This window comes from Oryzias melastigma, linkage group LG1 (assembly GCF_002922805.2).
Source record: "Oryzias melastigma strain HK-1 linkage group LG1, ASM292280v2, whole genome shotgun sequence".
Taxonomy (NCBI): domain Eukaryota; kingdom Metazoa; phylum Chordata; class Actinopteri; order Beloniformes; family Adrianichthyidae; genus Oryzias; species Oryzias melastigma.
The window spans coordinates 8983293-8989510 of record NC_050512.1 but is presented as its reverse complement, the minus strand read 5'-3'; the positions used below and the strand labels follow the sequence as shown (position 1 = coordinate 8989510).

The following is a 6218-nucleotide window of genomic DNA, read 5'->3' as shown; positions in this document are numbered from 1 at the left end:
GATGCACGTTGATGCATTGTTTTGCTAGCTCGCGGCTAGCTACTTTTAAGAGCCTAAATCTGGTTGTCGGTCGCACTTTCTTTTTTTTTGTGAGAAGTGTAAGTGAGTTCGCACATAATTTTCTTAGTGCTGTCACTGTTGAGCTTTTTTCTTGGTCGAACAGACCGGAGAAAGCCCGGCTAGAAGATACAGCGCTAACGCTAATGCTAGCTTTCTGCTCGGTGACGTAAACACCGCAGAGAGACGATGTTAGGGAAGGAGCTGCGGCCGTAAACTTCAACCTGAAACACCGTTTACTGATATTATCACTGTGTTTGCAATCTAACAGTTTGGCAGGTGTAGTTGATGTTATGATCAAAGTTTAAAACATTTTTTTGTATCGGTTAAAGATGCTAGCTGTAGCCTTTTTCTCGAAGTACAATGAAATCGTCTATTTGAAGGTAAATTCTGAAGCAATTGAGATTTATTTACCATGTATGTAATCCAAAAAGAATACAAGTTTTAGTTTCATTTGAAAATGTGGTAAAGTCTGTTTTCATTACTATTATTTTTTTGCACTTTAAGATGTTTTTAATAGGGAAAGGACCCTGTTTCTAAACTCTATCAGTCATGCTATTAAACTTCATCAATCTCTCTCCTTTCTGGTCTTGGGTGACAAGCATTTACAAGCTGTAATACGGATTTTAGCACAGAGGCAAAATAAAACACTGATTATACACTCATGAACACTGAACACATCACTGATATTTACAAGCTGTTCATTTGACATCAGTGCATTATCTATAGCAGTAGAAGCCACAATTCTTGCACTATTTACAGATTGATCTTAATAGATCATCAATATCTATATATTTAAAGCTTCATTTTTGCTCTTTTACATTATGAGTTTTATTGGCAGTTCTTTATGAATGAAACCACCTATTATTTATTTTATCCGTTGAATTTTAAATTTATTTTTTTAATAAACAGAAGTACATGTATTGCTTAATACAGTTATAAAGACATATACATACATAATATTTAGACATGAGAAGATAAGCCAATTTTACTCTTCATTTTTTCCTTTCTTCCTCCCATCGCTGCCTCTCTAATTTGTAAAATGTAGAACACTTAAGGCTGCTCCAGGACATCTTCCATTCTCATCCCTCTATGGAGGGAGAAAACTTTACCTACCACACCTGGGAAGTTGGTGTGGATTTGAAGGCTGTCTGGTCCTTGTTTCAGAGACAGCTTGCAGAATAAGCACTTGCGCCCAGCAGGTACAGCGGTTTCTGTTCGTTTCCTTTTCAGATTTTTTTTCTCCTCCGTCCTCCTCTGTGTTCCCTCAAGTTCCCGCTGGAAAAATTCTGTCTTCAAAAAATATTCTAACGCCATTTTGGGGTTTGTCAGGCCCTCTGCGTTGTATGTTTGAAAGACTTTTGTAGGGCAATAAAAGTACCATGACAGGTCCTTGCTGATAGAAAAAGTGGAGGGAGGAACCATCATTCTCATATCTGGATTTGGGCTGGCCACAGGAAAGGCACTTTTTAGTTTGGGGCTTTTTTGTGCGTCCAGTTGTTCGTGCTGCTGCTGCTTCTCTAGGATGTTTTGGACGTTTTTTTCCAACAGCTTCATGGGTCAGAGTTGTGGTGGGAGCCTGAGCAGGTGGAGGTGGAATAGTGATATGATCAGACATCTGCACAACTAGGACACTGGTGGTTTCACTTCCTGATGTGAGAGAATCCCACAGCCTTTGTCGATCCTGGAGCTTTTCTGGGCTGGTGTTCAGGGATGTGGTCGTGTTCCGGTTTAGGTTTAGTCTTTATTTGAAGAGACAGTGTTCAGATTCATTAAGTTTAAAACAAACAGAGATGTTCTGCACCAGATTATAGCTAGACAGCTAGTTTCCATCTGCAGTTCCTAACCTCAGGAGTTTGGCTAGGCGTTTGATGTGTCTTGTCACAGGGTAGAGCAAGCTGTTTGGGTCTCGGCAGGAGCTTTGAACCAGAGCAGCATAGTCCTGGTACACTAGCTTCAGCATGTCCTTTTGTCCCCGGTGCTTCGTGTGGAGGCGATCAATGACCTCATTCATGGGGGCAGGTCAGCACAGACTCTCCCTCCAGTCTTTATGGGTCCAGTACGTGCAGAAGATGGTGTAGATAGAAGGGGGAATGGTGACGGAGCTGCACCTTCTAAAACAAACAAACAAAAAAAACAAACAAGTTAAGTAAGTGTCACAACATGACCCAATAGTGCATATAAGGGACAAGAAAAACACCAAACAAAGCACAAAATCATGTTTTCTTCTCTGAACAAACAAGAGATTCACTATTTGGGAATTATTTGAAGAGTTTTTGCTGGTATAAATATCTACCTATTTTGGTTTGTGGTTGCACAGTTTGATCTTCAACTGGAGAGTCAGACAGCTGACAGTAGAACTGAAAGATCCTGGCTGGAGTCTCCGGCGTGGGAGGAGGAAGCTCCGACCTTGGAGTGAGTCGGCTGGACAGAGGATGTGGAGTCTCAGTGGGTGCGGACCTGGATTTGTGCTTGTCCCAGTTGAGCGGCACTGGACGGGTTTCTGGTTCTGCATACTCTAGCCCAAATGTCTCTCCAGTATCAGCGCCAGAAAGATGAAGAGCAGGGTACTTCCTCTCACCCATGACCCGTTCAGATGCACAATTGAGGTCCACAATCAGAGCTGGATCAAAGACAGCAGGGAGGTAAACATCAGGCAGCATCAGGTCCACCAGACATTGAAAGTTCCACCGAGCCACACCGGTCATGCCCTGTGCCTGAACCAGTGACCCATTGAGCCTGATGGAAGTGGTAGCCTTCCTGCTGGGATGTTCCTCTGATGGGGACAGGTGGAGAACCCGGCCACAGACCCATGGACTGCAGCGCCGTTTTCATCCAGATCCTCTGCTGTTGCGAGCAGTTCCAGTGACCGATGTCGTCTTCGTAAGCAGGAAGTACTGGGGGTGGAGTGTAGTGGACTTTAGCTGATGGCCCACCTGGAAGGAGAGAGTGTAGATTTGAAAGTTGCTCACTTTTTGACTTTCTGCCTTTTTTTTGACAGTGTCACTCACTTTGTGTTTTCTGAGCAGGTGTCAGCTCCTGCTGGGATTGTGTGCTCACAGCGAGGTGGTTCTATTAAATAAAAGGAGACAATGTTCATCCCTCAGTCTGTAAATATCTCAGCTCACACGATCAGTAGCAGCAGATGAGGCTGAAGTTCTGATTTTCACCTGACACTCGTTGTTGGTGGGGGGGTGTCTGTCTGCGGCAGGAGGACCATCAGATCAGGGGGCACAGGGAGGGCTTTCTTCAGGACTGGGGCGAAGGAGGAGGTCATTGTTGGCTGGTTTAAGAACCAGACAAAGAAATTGCGCAAATGTTTGTGTTTGCAGGAGCAGCAAACCTTTTTCCTGCACATCTGATCCTGCTGGGATGGAGAGAGCTGCAGGCAGGACTGGAAGAAAATAGGTGAAAAAATGTTATTCCTTTCTCTATGCAAAGTGAAGATATTAGTGTTATTAATCACATAATGTTGATAATTCACCTGCTGCTGTAATTGAATATGTTAAAAACAATGAAGTCATTGATAAGAATGACAAGTGGCATTTGTCTTCCCTCTAACGCTCAGAATCAGTTGTGACGAGTTATTTGTTTGTGGAGCAGGAGAATTACCACCTCATACAAATGAGAGAAAATGAAAATAAGACTTACCCTCTCCGTGAACATTTTTAATACCAATAAAGCATTAGGAACATCAGAACAGGACCACAACGTGGCCAACACACAGAAAAACTCATGCTGGAACTTCAGAAAACAGGTCAGAGTCCTCCGACAGTTTACACCTCTTTGTGCTGCTGACACTTCTGGACTGGAGATGGACAATGATGGTGGTCCAGCAGCAGCAGCTGAGTGACAAGAGTGTGACAAACATGAAGATCGATTCACTCTAAGAAATTAAAGGAAAAAGATCTGTTTTCTCACCATCATGTATGACAGACTTGGTGGGGTAGATATTTAGCATGGCTTTATTCAGCTGTCCGCTTACAAAAAACCACACTGATATTTCCAGGGAAAAAAATCCAATTTGCTGATTTTGTCTGTAAAAAGAAAAAAACTTTCAGTTTGTGAAAGCTAAACAGTAAAGATTCAGATTTTTAATTTTTAATTGAATTTTTTTATTTTTTATTTTTTTTCAAACACAAAATGAAAATAAGCACGAGTTGTATAGACACAATAAAACAAACATTGTGCTGGAAAAGGACTGGGTAAAAGAAAATCCTGTGTTCTCACCTCCTTTTTACTCAGCTTATGTGGTGCATACATTTGATTTTTGAATTAATTAAATTTTTCTATTTCAAAAATAATGTGACTATTAAGCAAAAAGATCCCATTTTAAAATGAATGCGGATTTGTTCAACCTTTATGAATAAGTTGGATCATTATTTTATTATTAGCATTTAAGTGATACCATGATAACGACAATGAACAAGTAATATAAAGCCTAGACAAAAGCAACCAGACTGAGACCAGTGGAACATTTCCAAAATTCAAAAAACAACCCCCTCCCCGAGCCACGCACAATAACAAAGAAACAGCTATTGTTGTGATCTGTACGTAACACAGTAACACACGGTTTTTTTCTCAATTAAACTCCAAATAAAATGCATGTACAAGTTTAAACTTAACATTTTCACAAAATGTCATATGTTAGAGGTTAAAACAACAAAACAGCTGTTTGATCACACAGATGTGCCATGATGGACGGATATGTCAAACACTATCAAAAGTCCCGGAACTTTCGAACAGAAAAGATAAAAAAACGTCTGTCTCTCTCTCTTTTTTTTTTTTAATAACGACCATGTTTTTAATATTTAAAAATGATCTTACCGATGATCGATGAAGATGCGCTTCATCCCGCGTTGAAATTCTCCTCCGGCAGGAATCGCTTGCTCGTGGGATCTCCTGCGGAGCGGGAGCCGCCGGCGGAGCAAAGAGCACCGACAACTACTAGCGCCCCCGAGAGGCTTAAAGTATATTACACCCGTAGTGGTTTAGGATTACCACAGAGAATGAATGGAAAATGGTTCAGGGACGTTTAGCTAAACAATTCTCGCTGTAGAGGTCCCGAGTTAGAATCTCGCTTTTGCCAATTAAAATAAATGAAAACCATTGCAACGTATTCCAGACAGTTACATTGTTTGTGTGTGTTGGCGTGTGTTTGTGTGTGTGGGGAGCTAGCATTAGCATTAGCGTTGTATCTTCTAGCCGGGCTTTCTCCGGTCTGTTCGACCAAGAAAAAAGCTCAACAGTGACAGCACTGAGGAAATTATGTGCTAACTCACTTACACTTCTCACAAAAAAAAGAAAGTGCGACCGACAACCAGATTTAGGCTTTTAATAGTAGCTAGCCGCGAGCTAGCAAAACAATGCATCAACGTGCATCTTGACCGCACATTTTACGTGCTTCCAACTTGAATTTCCATCAGTTTTGGTGCAGGTTGAACGTAAATATGAGCGCTTAACATCCGCCATGTTTTAAAACATGAAACATCAATAAAAACATACATCGGAGAACTAAGCTAGCATGCTACCCCTGAGTTGCTAGCACCCACTTTAGCATACAGTTCACGCTTCCCAGCTTAACTTCTCTCTATGAAAATGTGATTCCTGTCCTGTGATGATTCATCTCCATCGGATTATTTTGTTCTAAAGGTTTTTGAAGTCGATTGCAAAACACTGCATCCCATTTTGTGCTTATTTTGGTACTTCTTCAGACCTCCGCCATTCATTACTCGAGTCGCACGTCTGTCACGCCGTATGTCACGTCATTTCCAATGCAGTAATATATATTATTGTTCAACTCCACCTTAAGACTGCGGGAGGGATGGACGGCAGGGAGCGATCTGCTCTTTGATTGGACCGTTAGGTCTGTGGTCATCCAATCAGAAAGACGTGTAAAGACAGGGACACAATTCGCAACCGCAGCTGCAAGAGTGCGCAAGGAATTCACATGCAGGATTTTGATTCACAACCGCAAAGTAAATGCTCGAAAAACAAACTCAAATCTTTGGATACAGGATACATGATACAGGTGAACATGCAATTGCGGTTGCGAATCTTACGTTGCGGTTCGGAATCCATTCTGCTGCGCTTTTGAATATTAAAGTCCCTATTTTGAGCCCATACGTTTCACCTGTACTCCCTTTCGTAAGCAGTTCTCT

At 41.8% G+C, this 6218-nt stretch overlaps 1 protein-coding gene across 2 annotated transcripts in view; it reads left to right on the top strand.

The window, feature by feature from the left end:
- The window catches only part of LOC112137540 (CD209 antigen-like protein C), a 19696-nt gene that overhangs the window by 1068 nt on the left and 12410 nt on the right, over positions 1-6218 (top strand). The window lies entirely within an intron of this gene.